Source organism: Plectropomus leopardus, chromosome 4, assembly GCF_026936395.1.
Source record: "Plectropomus leopardus strain MGB_pleo_1.0 chromosome 4, ASM2693639v1, whole genome shotgun sequence".
In the NCBI taxonomy this organism is placed as follows: domain Eukaryota; kingdom Metazoa; phylum Chordata; class Actinopteri; order Perciformes; family Serranidae; genus Plectropomus; species Plectropomus leopardus.
This window is the reverse complement of record NC_142179.1, coordinates 7,749,460-7,768,447: the sequence shown is the minus strand read 5'-3', so window position 1 is coordinate 7,768,447 and position 18,988 is coordinate 7,749,460. Positions and strand designations below refer to the sequence as shown.

At 35.2% G+C, this 18,988-nt stretch overlaps 1 protein-coding gene across 1 annotated transcript in view; it reads right to left on the bottom strand.

The window, feature by feature from the left end:
• Window positions 1–18,988, bottom strand: part of fbxw8 (F-box and WD repeat domain containing 8) — a 66,849-nt gene that overhangs the window by 20,246 nt on the left and 27,615 nt on the right. The gene's annotated exons all lie outside the window — the stretch shown is intronic.

Below are 18,988 nucleotides of genomic sequence, written 5' to 3'. Positions count from 1 at the left end.
AAAAATGACCGAAACAAAATTGTCAAAACATCATAAAAAGCAAAATACATGTTGAATAAACATGAGAAAAGTTTGCAAAAAGTTGCAAAAACAACAAGGCCATAGCAGACAAAGTTGCAAAACAAAAAAGAAACAACATATGCATGTCAAAAAAGAGGCATGGCTAAACAGCAAAAACAAACTGCTTATAAAATAGCGTACTAAAAACACTATCATAAAGAAAGTTGCAAAAACAGCTGAAAACAACACAATAATACATGTTGAAAAAATGACCGAAAAGAGGCTATATAAAAATGTCAAAATATGGCATGTCCCAAAAAACAACTGAAAATACAAAAACAAAAACAGCTAAACAGACAAGAGACAGTTGCAAAAACAGCTGAAAACAACATAATAATGCATGTTGAAAAATAAACCAAAAGAGGCAAGGCTATACTAAAAAATGTCAAAATATGGCATCAAAAACAACTGAAAATACTCATAAAGAGTTGCAAAAACAGGTGGAAAAAACATAAAAATGCATGTTGACAAAAATGACCGAAAAGAGGCAAGGCTGTACTATGGCAAAAATGTCAAAATATGGCATGTCCCAAAAAAGACTGAAAATACCTCAAAACTGTTTAAAATAACGTACTAAGACGCCGCCATCATAAAGAAAGTTGCAAAAACAGCTGAAAACAACATAAAAATGCATGTTGACAAAAATGACCGAAAAGAGGCAAGGCTATACTATGGCGAAAATGTCAAAATATGGCATGTCCCAAAAACAACTGAAAATACCTCAAAACTGTATAAAATAGCGTACTAAGACGCGCCATCATAAAGACAATTGCAAAAACAGCTGAAAACAACATAAAAATGCATGTTGACAAAAATGACCGAAAAAGAGGCAAGGCTATACTATGGCGAAAATGTCAAAATATGGCATGTCCCAAAAACAACTTAAAATACTTCAAAACTGTATAAAATAGCGTACTAAAACGCACTATCATAAAGAAAGTTGCAAAAACAGCCGAAAACAACATAATAATGCATGTTGAAAAAATGACCGAAAAGAGGCAAGGCTATACTATGGCAAAAATGTCAAAATATGGCATGTCCCAAAAACAACTGAAAATGCTTCAAAACTGTTTAAAATAGCGTACTAAAACGCACTATCATAAAGAAAGTTGCAAAAACAGCCAAAAACAACATAATAATGCATGTTGAAAAAATGACCGAAAAGAGGCAAGGCTATACTATGGCAAAAATGTCAAAATATGGCATGTCCCAAAAACAACTGAAAACGCCTCAAAACAGCATAAAACAGCTCGCTCAGACAAGCCGTAGCAGACAAAGTTGCAAAAACAGCCGAAAACAACATAATAATGCATGTTGAAAAAATGACCAAAAAGAGGCAAGGCTATACTATGGCGAAAATGTCAAAATATGGCATGTCCCAAAAACAACTGAAAATACCTCAAAACTGTTTAAAATACCGTGCTGAGACGCCATCATCACAAGGAACGTTGCAAAAACAACCAAAAACAACATAAAAATGCATGTTGACAAAAATGACCGAAAAGAGGCAAGGCTATACTATGGCAAAAATGTCAAAATATGGCATGTCCCAAAAACAACTGAAAATACCTCAAAACTGTTTAAAATAGCGTACTAAGACGCGCCATCATAAAGAAAGTTGCAAAAACAGCTGAAAACAACATAAAAATGCATGTTGACAAAAATGACCGAAAAGAGGCAAGGCTATACTATGGCAAAAATGTCAAAATATGGCATGTCCCAAAAACAACTGAAAATACCTCAAAACTGTATAAAATAGCGTACTAAGACGCGCTATCATAAAGACAATTGCAAAAACAGTTGAAAACAACATAAAAATGCATGTTGACAAAAATGACCGAAAAAGAGGCAAGGCTATACTATGGCGAAAATGTCAAAATATGGCATGTCCCAAAAACAACTGAAAATACTTCAAAACTGTATAAAATAGCGTACTAAAACGCACTATCATAAAGAAAGTTGCAAAAACAGCCGAAAACAACATAATAATGCATGTTGAAAAAATGACCGAAAAGAGGCAAGGCTATACTATGGCAAAAATGTCAAAATATGGCATGTCCCAAAAACAACTGAAAATGCTTCAAAACTGTTTAAAATACCGTGCTGAGACGCGCCATCACAAGGAACGTTGCAAAAACAGCCAAAAACAACATAAAAATGCATGTTGAAAAAATGACCGAAAAGAGGCAAGGCTATACTATGGCAAAAATGTCAAAATATGGCATGTCCCAAAAACAACTGAAAACGCCTCAAAACAGCATAAAACAGCTCGCTCAGACAAGCCATAGCAGACAAAGTTGCAAAAACAGCCAAAAACAACATAATAATGCATGTTGAAAAAATGACCAAAAAGAGGCAAGGCTATACTATGGCAAAAATGTCAAAATATGGCATGTCCCAAAAACAACTGAAAATACCTCAAAACTGTATAAAATAGCGTATTAAGACGCGCCATCATAAATAAAGTTGCAAAAACAGCTGAAAACAACATAAAAATGCATGTTGAAAAAATGACCGAAAAGAGGCAAGGCTATACTATGGCGAAAATGTCAAAATATGGCATGTCCCAAAAACAACTGAAAACGCCTCAAAACAGCATAAAACAGCTCGCTCAGACAAGCCATAGCAGACAAAGTTGCAAAAACAGCCGAAAACAACATAATAATGCATGTTGAAAAAATGACCAAAAAGAGGCAAGGCTATACTATGGCAAAAATGTCAAAATATGGCATGTCCCAAAAACAACTTAAAATACTTCAAAACTGTATAAAATAGCGTACTAAAACACACTATCATAAAGAAAGTTGCAAAAACAGCCGAAAACAACACAATAATACATGTTGAAAAAATGACCGAAAAGAGGCAAGGCTATACTATGGCAAAAATGTCAAAATATGGCATGTCCCAAAAACAACTGAAAACGCCTCAAAACAGCATAAAACAGCTCGCTCAGACAAGCCGTAGCAGACAAAGTTGCAAAAACAGCCGAAAACAACATAATAATGCATGTTGAAAAAATGACCAAAAAGAGGCAAGGCTATACTATGGCGAAAATGTCAAAATATGGCATGTCCCAAAAACAACTGAAAATACCTCAAAACTGTTTAAAATAGCGTACTAAGACGCACCATCATAAAGAAAGTTGCAAAAACAGCTGAAAACAACATAAAAATGCATGTTGACAAAAATGACCGAAAAGAGGCAAGGCTATACTATGGCAAAAATGTCAAAATATGGCATGTCCCAAAAACAACTGAAAATACCTCAAAACTGTTTAAAATAGCGTACTAAGACGCGCCATCATAAAGAAAGTTGCAAAAACAGCTGAAAACAACATAAAAATGCATGTTGACAAAAATGACCGAAAAGAGGCAAGGCTATACTATGGCAAAAATGTCAAAATATGGCATGTCCCAAAAACAACTGAAAATACCTCAAAACTGTTTAAAATAGCGTACTAAGACGCGCCATCATAAAGAAAGTTGCAAAAACAGCTGAAAACAACATAAAAATGCATGTTGACAAAAATGACCGAAAAGAGGCAAGGCTATACTATGGCAAAAATGTCAAAATATGGCATGTCCCAAAAACAACTGAAAATACCTCAAAACTGTATAAAATAGCGTACTAAGACGCGCCATCATAAAGACAATTGCAAAAACAGCTGAAAACAACATAAAAATGCATGTTGACAAAAATGACCGAAAAGAGGCAAGGCTATACTATGGCGAAAATGTCAAAATATGGCATGTCCCAAAAACAACTTAAAATACTTCAAAACTGTATAAAATAGCGTACTAAAACGCACTATCATAAAGAAAGTTGCAAAAACAGCCGAAAACAACATAATAATGCATGTTGAAAAAATGACCGAAAAGAGGCAAGGCTATACTATGGCAAAAATGTCAAAATATGGCATGTCCCAAAAACAACTGAAAATGCTTCAAAACTGTTTAAAATAGCGTACTAAAACGCACTATCATAAAGAAAGTTGCAAAAACAGCCAAAAACAACATAAAAATGCATGTTGAAAAAATGACCGAAAAGAGGCAAGGCTATACTATGGCAAAAATGTCAAAATATGGCATGTCCCAAAAACAACTGAAAACGCCTCAAAACAGCATAAAACAGCTCGCTCAGACAAGCCGTAGCAGACAAAGTTGCAAAAACAGCCGAAAACAACATAATAATGCATGTTGAAAAAATGACCAAAAAGAGGCAAGGCTATACTATGGCAAAAATGTCAAAATATGGCATGTCCCAAAAACAACTGAAAATACCTCAAAACTGTATAAAATAGCGTATTAAGACACACTATCATAAAGAAAGTTGCAAAAACAGCCGAAAACAACACAATAATGCATGTTGAAAAAATGACCGAAAAGAGGCAAGGCTATACTATGGCGAAAATGTCAAAATATGGCATGTCCCAAAAACAACTGAAAATACCTCAAAACTGTATAAAATAGCGTATTAAGACGCGCCATCATAAAGAAAGTTGCAAAAACAGCTGAAAACAACATAATAATGCATGTTGAAAAAATGACCGAAAAGAGGCAAGGCTATACTATGGCAAAAATGTCAAAATATGGCATGTCCCAAAAACAACTGAAAATACCTCAAAACTGTTTAAAACAGCGTGCTAAGACAAGCCATCATAAAGAAAGTTGCAAAAACAGCCGAAAACAACATAATAATGCATGTTGAAAAAATGACCGAAAAGAGGCAAGGCTATACTATGGCGAAAATGTCAAAATATGGCATGTCCCAAAAACAACTGCAAATGCTTCAAAACTGTTTCAAATACCGTGCTGACGACGCCATCACAAGGAACGTTGCAAAAACAGCTGAAAACAACATAAAAATGCATGTTGACAAAAATGACCGAAAAGAGGCAAGGCTATACTATGGCAAAAATGTCAAAATATGGCATGTCCCAAAAACAACTGAAAATACCTCAAAACTGTATAAAATAGCGTACTAAGACGCGCCATCATAAAGACAATTGCAAAAACAGCTGAAAACAACATAAAAATGCATGTTGACAAAAATGACCGAAAAAGAGGCAAGGCTATACTATGGCGAAAATGTCAAAATATGGCATGTCCCAAAAACAACTTAAAATACTTCAAAACTGTATAAAATAGCGTACTAAAACGCACTATCATAAAGAAAGTTGCAAAAACAGCCGAAAACAACATAATAATGCATGTTGAAAAAATGACCGAAAAGAGGCAAGGCTATACTATGGCAAAAATGTCAAAATATGGCATGTCCCAAAAACAACTGAAAATGCTTCAAAACTGTGTAAAATACCGTGCTGAGACGCGCCATCACAAGGAACGTTGCAAAAACAGCCAAAAACAACATAAAAATGCATGTTGAAAAAATGACCGAAAAGAGGCAAGGCTATACTATGGCAAAAATGTCAAAATATGGCATGTCCCAAAAACAACTGAAAACGCCTCAAAACAGCATAAAACAGCTCGCTCAGACAAGCCATAGCAGACAAAGTTGTAAAAACAGCCGAAAACAACATAATAATGCATGTTGAAAAAATGACCGAAAAGAGGCAAGGCTATACTATGGTGAAAATGGCAAAATATGGCATGTCCCAAAAACAACTGAAAATGCTTCAAAACTGTGTAAAATACCGTGCTGAGACGCGCCATCACAAAGAAAGTTGCAAAAACAGCTGAAAACAACATAATAATGCATGTTGAAAAATGACCGAAAAGAGGCAAGGCTATACTATGGCAAAATGTCAAAATATGGCATGTCCCAAAAACAACTGAAAATACTTCAAAACTGTATAAAATAGCGTGCATTAAACACACTATCATAAAGAAAGTTGCAAAAACAGCCGAAAACAACACAATAATACATGTTGAAAAAATGACCGAAAAGAGGCAAGGCTATACTATGGCAAAAATGTCAAAATATGGTATGTCCCAAAAACAACTGAAAATACCTCAAAACTGTATAAAATAGCGTATTAAGATGCGCCATCATAAAGAAAGTTGCAAAAACAGCTGAAAACAACATAAAAATGCATGTTGACAAAAATGACCGAAAAGAGGCAAGGCTATACTATGGCGAAAATGTCAAAATATGGCATGTCCCAAAAACAACTGAAAATACCTCAAAACTGTTTAAAATAGCGTACTAAGACGCGCCATCAAAAAGAAAGTTGCAAAAACAGCTGAAAAAAACATAAAAATGCATGTTGACAAAAATGACCGAAAAGAGGCAAGGCTATACTATGGCAAAAATGTCAAAATATGGCATGTCCCAAAAAAGACTGAAAATACCTCAAAACTGTATAAAATAGCGTACTAAGACGCGCTATCATAAAGACAATTGCAAAAACAGCTGAAAACAACATAAAAATGCATGTTGACAAAAATGACCGAAAAGAGGCAAGGCTATACTATGGCGAAAATGTCAAAATATGGCATGTCCCAAAAACAACTTAAAATACTTCAAAACTGTATAAAATAGCGTACTAAAACGCACTATCATAAAGAAAGTTGCAAAAACAGCCGAAAACAACATAATAATGCATGTTGAAAAAATGACCGAAAAGAGGCAAGGCTATACTATGGCAAAAATGTCAAAATATGGCATGTCCCAAAAACAACTGAAAATGCTTCAAAACTGTTTAAAATACCGTGCATTAAGACGCGCCATCATAAAGAAAATTGCAAAAACAGCTGAAAACAACATAAAAATGCATGTTGACAAAAATGACCGAAAAGAGGCAAGGCTGTACTATGGCAAAAATGTCAAAATATGGCATGTCCCAAAAAAGACAGAAAATACCTCAAAACAGCATAAAACAGCTCGCTCAGACAAGCCATCATAAAGAAAGTTGTAAAAACAGCCGAAAACAACATAAAAATGCATGTTGACAAAAATGACCGAAAAGAGGCAAGGCTATACTATGGCAAAAATGTCAAAATATGGCATGTCCCAAAAACAACTGAAAATACCTCAAAACTGTATAAAATAGCGTACTAAGACGCGCCATCATAAAGAAAGTTGCAAAAACAGCTGAAAACAACATAAAAATGCATGTTGAAAAAATGACCGAAAAGAGGCAAGGCTATACTATGGCGAAAATGTCAAAATATGGCATGTCCCAAAAACAACTGAAAATACTTCAAAACTGTATAAAATAGCGTACTAAAACACACTATCATAAAGAAAGTTGCAAAAACAGCTGAAAACAACATAATAATGCATGTTGAAAAAATGACCGAAAAGAGGCAAGGCTATACTATGGCGAAAATGTCAAAATATGGCATGTCCCAAAAACAACTGAAAATACCTCAAAACTGTTTAAAATAGCGACAAGACGCCATAGCAGAGAAAGTTGCAAAACAGCCGAAAACAACATAATAATGAATGTTGAAAAAATGACCGAAAAGAGGCAAGGCTATACTATGGCAAAATGTCAAAATATGGCATGTCCCAAAAACAACTGAAAATGCTTCAAAACTGTTTAAAATAGCGTGCTAAGACGCAGCCATCATAAAGAACATTGCAAAAACAGCCAAAAACAACATAAAAATGCATGTTGACAAAAATGACCGAAAAGAGGCAAGGCTATACTATGGCGAAAATGTCAAAATATGGCATGTCCCAAAAACAACTGAAAATACCTCAAAACTGTTTAAAATAGCGTACTAAGACGCGCCATCATAAAGAAAGTTGCAAAAACAGCTGAAAACAACATAAAAATGCATGTTGACAAAAATGACCGAAAAGAGGCAAGGCTATACTATGGCAGAAATGTCAAAATATGGTATGTCCCAAAAACAACTGAAAATACTTCAAAACTGTTTAAAATAGCGTACTAAAACACGCCATCATAAAGAAAGTTGCAAAAACAGCTGAAAACAACATAATAATGCATGTTGAAAAAATGACCGAAAGAGGCAAGGCTATACTATGGCAAAATGTCAAAATATGGCATGTCCCAAAAACAACTGAAAATACTTCAAAACTGTATAAAATAGCGTGCTAAGACACACTATCATAAAGAAAGTTGCAAAAACAGCCGAAAACAACATAATAATACATGTTGAAAAAATGACCGAAAAGAGGCAAGGCTATACTATGGCAAAAATGTCAAAATATGGCATGTCCCAAAAACAACTGAAAATACCTCAAAACTGTTTAAAATACCGTGCTGAGACGCCATCATAAAGAGAAAGTTGCAAAAACAGCCAAAAACAACATAATAATGCATGTTGAAAAAATGACCGAAAAGAGGCAAGGCTATACTATGGCAAAAATGTCAAAATATGGCATGTCCCAAAAACAACTGAAAATACCTCAAAACTGTATAAAATACCGTGCTGAGACGCGCCATCACAAGGAACGTTGCAAAAACAGCTGAAAACAACATAAAAATGCATGTTGACAAAAATGACCGAAAAGAGGCAAGGCTATACTATGGCAAAAATGTCAAAATATGGCATGTCCCAAAAACAACTGAAAATACCTCAAAACTGTTTAAAATAGCTGCTAAGACAAGCCATCATAGACAAAGTTGCAAAAACAGCTGAAAACAACATAATAATGCATGTTGACAAAATGACCAAAAGAGGCAAGGCTATACTATGGCAAAAATGTCAAAATATGGCATGTCCCAAAAACAACTGAAAATGCTTCAAAACTGTTTAAAATACCGTGCTGAGACGCGCCATCACAAAGAAAGTGGCAAAAACAGCTGAAAACAACATAAAAATGCATGTTGAAAAAAATGACCGAAAAGAGGCAAGGCTATACTATGGCGAAAATGTCAAAATATGGCATGTCCCAAAAACAACTGAAAATACCTCAAAACAGCATAAAACAGCTCGCTCAGACAAGCCATAGCAGAGAAAGTTGCAAAAACAGCCGAAAACAACATAATAATGCATGTTGAAAAAATGACCGAAAAGAGGCAAGGCTATACTATGGCGAAAATGTCAAAATATGGCATGTCCCAAAAACAACTGAAAATGCTTCAAAACTGTTTAAAATACCGTGCTGAGACGCGCCATCACAAGGAACGTTGCAAAAACAGCCAAAAACAACATAAAAATGCATGTTGAAAAAATGACCGAAAAGAGGCAAGGCTATACTATGGCAAAATGTCAAAATATGGCATGTCCCAAAAACAACTGAAAATGCTTCAAAACTGTATAAAATACCGTGCTAAAACGCCATCACAAAGAAAGTTGCAAAAACAGCTGAAAACAACATAATAATGCATGTTGAAAAAATGACCGAAAAGAGGCAAGGCTATACTATGGCAAAATGTCAAAATATGGTATGTCCCAAAAACAACTGAAAATACCTCAAAACTGTTTAAAATAGCGTGCTAAGACACACTATCATAAAGAAAGTTGCAAAAACAGCTGAAAACAACATAATAATGCATGTTGAAAAAATGACCAAAAATAGGCAAGGCTATACTATGGCGAAATGTCAAAATATGGCATGTCCCAAAAACAACTGAAAATGCTTCAAAACTGTATAAAATAGCGTGCTGAGACGCCATCATAAAGAAAGTTGCAAAAACAGCTGAAAACAACATAAAAATGCATGTTGACAAAAATGACCGAAAAGAGGCAAGGCTATACTATGGCAAAAATGTCAAAATATGGCATGTCCCAAAAACAACTGAAAACACATCCAAACAGCATAAAACAGCACTCAGACAAGCTATCATAAAGAAACTTGCAAAAACAGCTGAAAACAACATAATAATGCATGTTGAAAAAATGACCGAAAAGAGGCAAGGCTATACTATGGTGAAAATGGCAAAATATGGCATGTCCCAAAAACAACTGAAAATGCTTCAAAACTGTGTAAAATACCGTGCTGAGACGCGCCATCACAAGGAACGTTGCAAAAACAGCCAAAAACAACATAAAAATGCATGTTGAAAAAATGACCGAAAAGAGGCAAGGCTATACTATGGCGAAAATGTCAAAATATGGCATGTCCCAAAAACAACTGAAAATACCTCAAAACTGTATAAAATAGCGTGCTGAAACACGCCATCAAAAAGAAAGTAGCAAAAACAGCCGAAAACAACATAATAATGCATGTTGAAAAAATGACCGAAAAGAGGCAAGGCTATACTATGGCAAAAATGTCAAAATATGGCATGTCCCAAAAACAACTGAAAACGCCTCAAAACAGCATAAAACAGCTCGCTCAGACAAGCCATAGCAGACAAAGTTGCAAAAACAGCCGAAAACAACATAATAATGCATGTTGAAAAAATGACCAAAAAGAGGCAAGGCTATACTATGGCAAAAATGTCAAAATATGGCATGTCCCAAAAACAACTGAAAATGCTTCAAAACTGTTTAAAATACCGTGCTGAGACGCGCCATCACAAGGAACGTTGCAAAAACAGCCAAAAACAACATAAAAATGCATGTTGACAAAAATGACCGAAAAGAGGCAAGGCTATACTATGGCAAAAATGTCAAAATATGGTATGTCCCAAAAACAACTGAAAATACCTCAAAACTGTTTAAAATAGCGTACTAAAACACACTATCATAAAGAAAGTTGCAAAAACAGCCGAAAACAACATAATAATACATGTTGAAAAAATGACCGAAAAGAGGCAAGGCTATACTATGGCAAAAATGTCAAAATATGGCATGTCCCAAAAACAACTGAAAACACATCCAAACAGCATAAAACAGCTCGCTCAGACAAGCTATAGCAGAGAAACTTGCAAAAACAGCCGAAAACAACATAATAATGCATGTTGAAAAAATGACCGAAAAGAGGCAAGGCTATACTATGGCGAAAATGTCAAAATATGGCATGTCCCAAAAACAACTGAAAATACCTCAAAACTGTTTAAAATACCGTGCTGAGACGCGCCATAGCAGAGAAAGTTGCAAAAACAGCCGAAAACAACATAATAATGCATGTTGAAAAAATGACCGAAAAGAGGCAAGGCTATACTATGGCAAAAATGTCAAAATATGGCATGTCCCAAAAACAACTGAAAATACCTCAAAACTGTTTAAAACAGCTCGCTCAGACAAGCCATAGCAGACAAAGTTGCAAAAACAGCTGAAAACAACATAAAAATGCATGTTGACAAAAATGACCGAAAAGAGGCAAGGCTATACTATGGCAAAAATGTCAAAATATGGCATGTCCCAAAAACAACTGAAAATGCTTCAAAACTGTTTAAAATACCGTGCTGAGACGCGCCATCACAAGGAACGTTGCAAAAACAGCCAAAAACAACATAATAATGCATGTTGACAAAAATGACTGAAAAAGAGGCAAGGCTATACTATGGCAAAAATGTCAAAATATGGCATGTCCCAAAAACAACTGAAAATACCTCAAAACTGTTTAAAATAGCGTACTAAGACGCGCCATCATAAAGAAAGTTGCAAAAACAGCTGAAAACAACATAAAAATGCATGTTGACAAAAATGACCGAAAAGAGGCAAGGCTATACTATGGCAAAAATGTCAAAATATAGCATGTCCCAAAAACAACTGAAAACGCCTCAAAACAGCATAAAACAGCTCGCTCAGACAAGCTATAGCAGAGAAACTTGCAAAAACAGCCGAAAACAACATAAAAATGCATGTTGAAAAAATGACCGAAAAGAGGCAAGGCTATACTATGGCGAAAATGTCAAAATATGGCATGTCCCAAAAACAACTGAAAATACCTCAAAACTGTTTAAAATACCGTGCTGAGACGCGCCATAGCAGAGAAAGTTGCAAAAACAGCCGAAAACAACATAATAATGCATGTTGAAAAAATGACCGAAAAGAGGCAAGGCTATACTATGGCAAAAATGTCAAAATATAGCATGTCCCAAAAACAACTGAAAACGCCTCAAAACAGCATAAAACAGCTCGCTCAGACAAGCCATAGCAGACAAAGTTGCAAAAACAGCTGAAAACAACATAAAAATGCATGTTGACAAAAATGACCGAAAAGAGGCAAGGCTATACTATGGCAAAAATGTCAAAATATGGCATGTCCCAAAAACAACTGAAAATGCTTCAAAACTGTTTAAAATACCGTGCTGAGACGCGCCATCATAAAGAAAGTTGCAAAAACAGCTGAAAACAACATAAAAATGCATGTTGACAAAAATGACCAAAAAGAGGCAAGGCTATACTATGGCAAAAATGTCAAAATATGGCATGTCCCAAAAACAACTGAAAATACCTCAAAACTGTTTAAAATAGCGTACTAAGACGCGCCATCATAAAGAAAGTTGCAAAAACAGCTGAAAACAACATAAAAATGCATGTTGACAAAAATGACCGAAAAGAGGCAAGGCTATACTATGGCAAAAATGTCAAAATATAGCATGTCCCAAAAACAACTGAAAACGCCTCAAAACAGCATAAAACAGCTCGCTCAGACAAGCCATAGCAGACAAAGTTGCAAAAACAGCCGAAAACAACATAATAATGTATGTTGAAAAAATGACCAGAGAGGCAAGGCTATACTATGGCAAAAATGTCAAAATATGGCATGTCCCAAAAACAACTGAAAATACCTCAAAACTGTTTAAAATAGCGTACTAAGACGCGCCATCATAAAGAAAGTTGCAAAAACAGCTGAAAACAACATAAAAATGCATGTTGACAAAAATGACCGAAAAGAGGCAAGGCTATACTATGGCAAAAATGTCAAAATATAGCATGTCCCAAAAACAACTGAAAACGCCTCAAAACAGCATAAAACAGCTCGCTCAGACAAGCCATAGCAGACAAAGTTGCAAAAACAGCCGAAAACAACATAATAATGTATGTTGAAAAAATGACCAGAGAGGCAAGGCTATACTATGGCAAAAATGTCAAAATATGGCATGTCCCAAAAACAACTGAAAATACCTCAAAACTGTTTAAAATAGCGTACTAAGACGCGCCATCATAAAGAAAGTTGCAAAAACAGCTGAAAACAACATAAAAATGCATGTTGACAAAAATGACCGAAAAGAGGCAAGGCTATACTATGGCAAAAATCTCAAAATATGGCATGTCCCAAAAACAACTGAAAATACTTAAAAACTGTATAAAATAGCGTACTAAAACACACTATCATAAAGAAAGTTGCAAAAACAGCCGAAAACAACATAATAATGCATGTTGAAAAAATGACCGAAAAGAGGCAAGGCTATACTATGGCAAAAATGTCAAAATATGGCATGTCCCAAAAACAACTGAAAATACCTCAAAACTGTTTAAAATACCGTGCTGAGACGTGCCATCACAAGGAACGTTGCAAAAACAGCCAAAAACAACATAATAATGCATGTTGACAAAAATGACTGAAAAAGAGGCAAGGCTATACTATGGCGAAAATGTCAAAATATGGCATGTCCCAAAAACAACTGAAAATACCTCAAAACTGTTTAAAATACCGTGCTGAGACGCGCCATGATAAAGAAAGTTGCAAAAACAGCTGAAAACAACATAAAAATGCATGTTGACAAAAATGACCGAAAAGAGGCAAGGCTATACTATGGCGAAAATGTCAAAATATGGCATGTCCCAAAAACAACTTAAAATACTTCAAAACTGTATAAAATAGCGTACTAAAACGCACTATCATAAAGAAAGTTGCAAAAACAGCCGAAAACAACATAATAATGCATGTTGAAAAAATGACCGAAAAGAGGCAAGGCTATACTATGGCGAAAATGTCAAAATATGGCATGTCCCAAAAACAACTGAAAATACCTCAAAACTGTATAAAATACCGTGCTGAGACGCGCCATCACAAAGAAGCTTGCAAAAACAGCCGAAAACAACATAATAATGCATGTTGACAAAAATGACCGAAAAAGAGGCAAGGCTATACTATGGCGAAAATGTCAAAATATGGCATGTCCCAAAAACAACTGAAAACGCCTCAAAACAGCATAAAACAGCTCGCTCAGACAAGCCATAGCAGACAAAGTTGCAAAAACAGCCGAAAACAACATAATAATGCATGTTGAAAAAATGACCAAAAAGAGGCAAGGCTATACTATGGCAAAAATGTCAAAATATGGCATGTCCCAAAAACAACTGAAAATACCTCAAAACTGTATAAAATACCGTGCTGAGACGCGCCATCACAAAGAAGCTTGCAAAAACAGCCGAAAACAACATAATAATGCATGTTGACAAAAATGACCGTAAAAGAGGCAAGGCTATACTATGGCGAAAATGTCAAAATATGGCATGTCCCAAAAACAACTGAAAATACCTCAAAACTGTATAAAATAGCGTATTAAGATGCGCCATCATTAAGAAAGTTGCAAAAACAGCTGAAAACAACATAAAAATGCATGTTGACAAAAATGACCAAAAAGAGGCAAGGCTATACTATGGCAAAAATGTCAAAATATGGCATGTCCCAAAAACAACTGAAAATGCTTCAAAACTGTTTAAAATACCGTGCTGAGACGCGCCATCATAAAGAAAGTTGCAAAAACAGCTGAAAACAACATAAAAATGCATGTTGACAAAAATGACCAAAAAGAGGCAAGGCTATACTATGGCGAAAATGTCAAAATATGGCATGTCCCAAAAACAACTGAAAATACCTCAAAACTATTTAAAATACCTTGCTGAGACGCACCATCATAAAGAAAGTTGCAAAAACAGCCGAAAACAACATAATAATGCATGTTGAAAAAATGACCGAAAAGAGGCAAGGCTATACTATGGCAAAAATGTCAAAATATAGCATGTCCCAAAAACAACTGAAAACGCCTCAAAACAGCATAAGACAGCTCGCTCAGACAAGCCATAGCAGACAAAGTTGCAAAAACAGCCGAAAACAACATAATAATGCATGTTGACAAAAATGACCAAAAAGAGGCAAGGCTATACTATGGCGAAAATGTCAAAATATGGCATGTCCCAAAAACAACTGAAAATACCTCAAAACTGTATAAAATAGCGTACTAAGACGCGCCATCATAAAGAAAGTTGCAAAAACAGCTGAAAACAACATAAAAATGCATGTTGAAAAAATGACCGAAAAGAGGCAAGGCTATACTATGGCAAAAATGTCAAAATATGGCATGTCCCAAAAACAACTGAAAATACCTCAAAACTGTTTAAAATACAGTGCTGAGATGCGCCATAGCAGAGAAAGTTGCAAAAACAGCCGAAAACAACATAATAATACATGTTGAAAAAATGACCGAAAAGAGGCAAGGCTATACTATGGCAAAAATGTCAAAATATGGCATGTCCCAAAAACAACTGAAAATACCTCAAAACTATATAAAATAGCGTATTAAGACGCGCCATCATAAAGAAAGTTGCAAAAACAGCCAAAAACAACATAACAATACATGTTGACAAAAATGACCGAAAAGAGGCAAGGCTACACTATGGCGAAAATGGCAAAATATGGCATGTCCCAAAAACAACTGAAAACGCCTCAAAACAGCATAAAACAGCTCGCTCAGACAAGCCATAGCAGACAAAGTTGCAAAAACAGCCGAAAACAACATAATAATGCATGTTGAAAAAATGACCAAAAAGAGGCAAGGCTATACTATGGCGAAAATGTCAAAATATGGCATGTCCCAAAAACAATTGAAAATGCTTCAAAACTGTTTAAAATACCGTGCTGAGACGCGCCATCACAAGGAACGTTGCAAAAACAGCCAAAAACAACATAATAATGCATGTTGAAAAAATGACCGAAAAGAGGCAAGGCTATACTATGGGGAAAAGGTCAAAATATGGCATGTCCCAAAAACAACTGAAAATGCTTCAAAACTGTTTAAAATACCGTGCTGAGACGCGCCATCACAAGGAACGTTGCAAAAACAGCAAAAAACAACATAAAAATGCATGTTGAAAAAATTACCGAAAAGAGGCAAGGCTATACTATGGCAAAAATGTCAAAATATGGCATGTCCCAAAAACAACTGAAAATACCTCAAAACTGTTTAAAATAGCGTACTAAGACGTGCCATCATAAAGAAAGTTGCAAAAACAGCTGAAAACAACATAAAAATGCATGTTGACAAAAATGACCGAAAAGAGGCAAGGCTATACTATGGCGAAAATGTCAAAATATGGCATGTCCCAAAAACAATTGAAAATGCTTCAAAACTGTTTAAAATACCGTGCTGAGACGCGCCATCACAAGGAACGTTGCAAAAACAGCCAAAAACAACATAATAATGCATGTTGAAAAAATGACCGAAAAGAGGCAAGGCTATACTATGGCAAAAATGTCAAAATATGGCATGTCCCAAAAACAACTGAAAATGCTTCAAAACTGTTTAAAATACCGTGCTGAGACGCGCCATCACAAGGAACGTTGCAAAAACAACAAAAAACAACATAAAAATGCATGTTGAAAAAATGACCAAAAAGAGGCAAGGCTATACTATGGCAAAAATGTCAAAATATGGCATGTCCCAAAAACAACTGAAAATACCTCAAAACTGTTTAAAATAGCGTACTAAGACGTGCCATCATAAAGAAAGTTGCAAAAACAGCTGAAAACAACATAAAAATGCATGTTGACAAAAATGACTGAAAAAGAGGCAAGGCTATACTATGGCGAAAATGTCAAAATATGGCATGTCCCAAAAAAAACTTAAAATACCTCAAAACTGTTTAAAATACCGTGCTGAGACGCGCCATCATAAAGAAAGTTGCAAAAACAGCAAAAAACAACATAAAAATGCATGTTGAAAAAAATTACAGAAAAGAGGCAAGGCTATACTATGGCGAAAATGTCAAAATATGGCATGTCCCAAAAAAAACTTAAAATACCTCAAAACTATATAAAATAGCGTATTAAGACGCGCCATCATAAAGAAAGTTGCAAAAACAGCCAAAAACAACATAATAATACATGTTGACAAAAATGACCGAAAAGAGGCAAGGCTATACTATGGCGAAAATGGCAAAATATGGCATGTCCCAAAAACAACTGAAAACGCCTCAAAACAGCATAAAACAGCTCGCTCAGACAAGCCATAGCAGACAAAGTTGCAAAAACAGCCGAAAACAACATAATAATGCATGTTGAAAAAATGACAGAAAAGAGGCAAGGCTATACTATGGGGAAAATGTCAAAATATGGCATGTCCCAAAAACAACTGAAAATGCTTCAAAACTGTTTAAAATACCGTGCTGAGACGCGCCATCACAAGGAACGTTGCAAAAACAGCAAAAAACAACATAAAAATGCATGTTGAAAAAATTACCGAAAAGAGGCAAGGCTATACTATGGCAAAAATGTCAAAATATGGCATGTCCCAAAAAAAACTTAAAATACCTCAAAACTGTTTAAAATACCGTGCTGAGACGCGCCATCATAAAGAAAGTTGCAAAAACAGCAAAAAACAACATAAAAATGCATGTTGAAAAAAATTACAGAAAAGAGGCAAGGCTATACTATGGCAAAAATGTCAAAATATGGCATGTCCCAAAAACAACTGAAAACACCTCATAACAGCATAAAACAGCTCGCTCAGACAAGCTATAGCAGAGAAACTTGCAAAAACAGCCGAAAACAACATAAAAATGCATGTTGAAAAAATGACCGAAAAGAGGCAAGGCTATACTATGGCGAAAATGTCAAAATATGGCATGTCCCAAAAACAACTGAAAATACCTCAAAACTGTTTAAAATAGCGTACTAAGACGCGCCATCACAAGTAACGTTGCAAAAACAGCCGAAAACAACATAATAATGCATGTTGAAAAAATGACCAAAACAGCAAGGCTATAGTATGGCTAAAATGTCAAAATATGAAATGTCCCAAAAACCACTGAAAACACTTCAAAACAGCATAAAATAGCATGCAGAGACAAGCCATTGCAAAGAAAGTTGCAAAAACAGCCAAAAAGAACATAATAATACATGTTAAAAAAATGACCGAAAAGAGGTACAGCTATAGTATGGCGAAAGTGTCAAAACATGACATGTCCCAACAACAAGTGAAAACACCTCAAAACAGCATAAAATAGCGTGCTGAGACGCGCCATAGCAAAGAAAGTTGCAAAAACAGCCAAAAGAACCATAATAATGCATGTTGGAATAAATGACCAAAACAGCGTGCTGAGACACGCCATAGCATATGTTGCAAAAACGGTCAAAAGATATGTGTTTAGCATGCCAAAAAATGCCGAACTATCATGTGTAGAAAAAATACCTGAAAACCACATAGTCTAGCTTGTTGAGACACATCATAACATAACATGTTGAAAAAAACGGCCAAAAACAGCAAAATATAGCATGTTGAAAAAATACATAAAACAACATTCTATAGTATTGCTAAAAATGTCAAACTATGACATGTTTCGAAAAACAGCTAAAAAACTTGTATTTGAGATGTCGAGACACGTCATAGTAATACATGCTGAAAAAAATCGTTAAATATGACATTTTTGATGACATACTATGACGTTTTTGTGCCACTTTGTGTCATTTTTTTGTTGACATTTTCTAAGAGGTTTTTGGGTCATTGTTGACGGCAAACTATAGAATTACGTTTTTGTGCTGTTTATGGTCATTTTCAAAGACGGACTACACTATGACGTTTTTGTGCCATTTTGGATCATTTTTGACGACATACTCTGCTACGACATTTTTGGGTCATTTTTGACGACACACAATACATTTTTTTTTTCATTTTTTTATGTGACATAAAAAAGTCACAATATAGTGTTTTCCAAAAAAAGCATAAAAAGTCGTAGTACAGTATACCGTCCAAAACTGCAAAACAAAGTCATAATATAGTATGTGGTCCAAAAAAGCACAAAAGTGTCACACTATAGCATTTCGTCCAAAATGGCAGCAAAAAGTCACACTAAAAGCATGTCGTCCAAATTCCCAGCAAAAAGTCATGCTATTGCATGTCATCAAAAATCACACCAATAAGTCATAATAT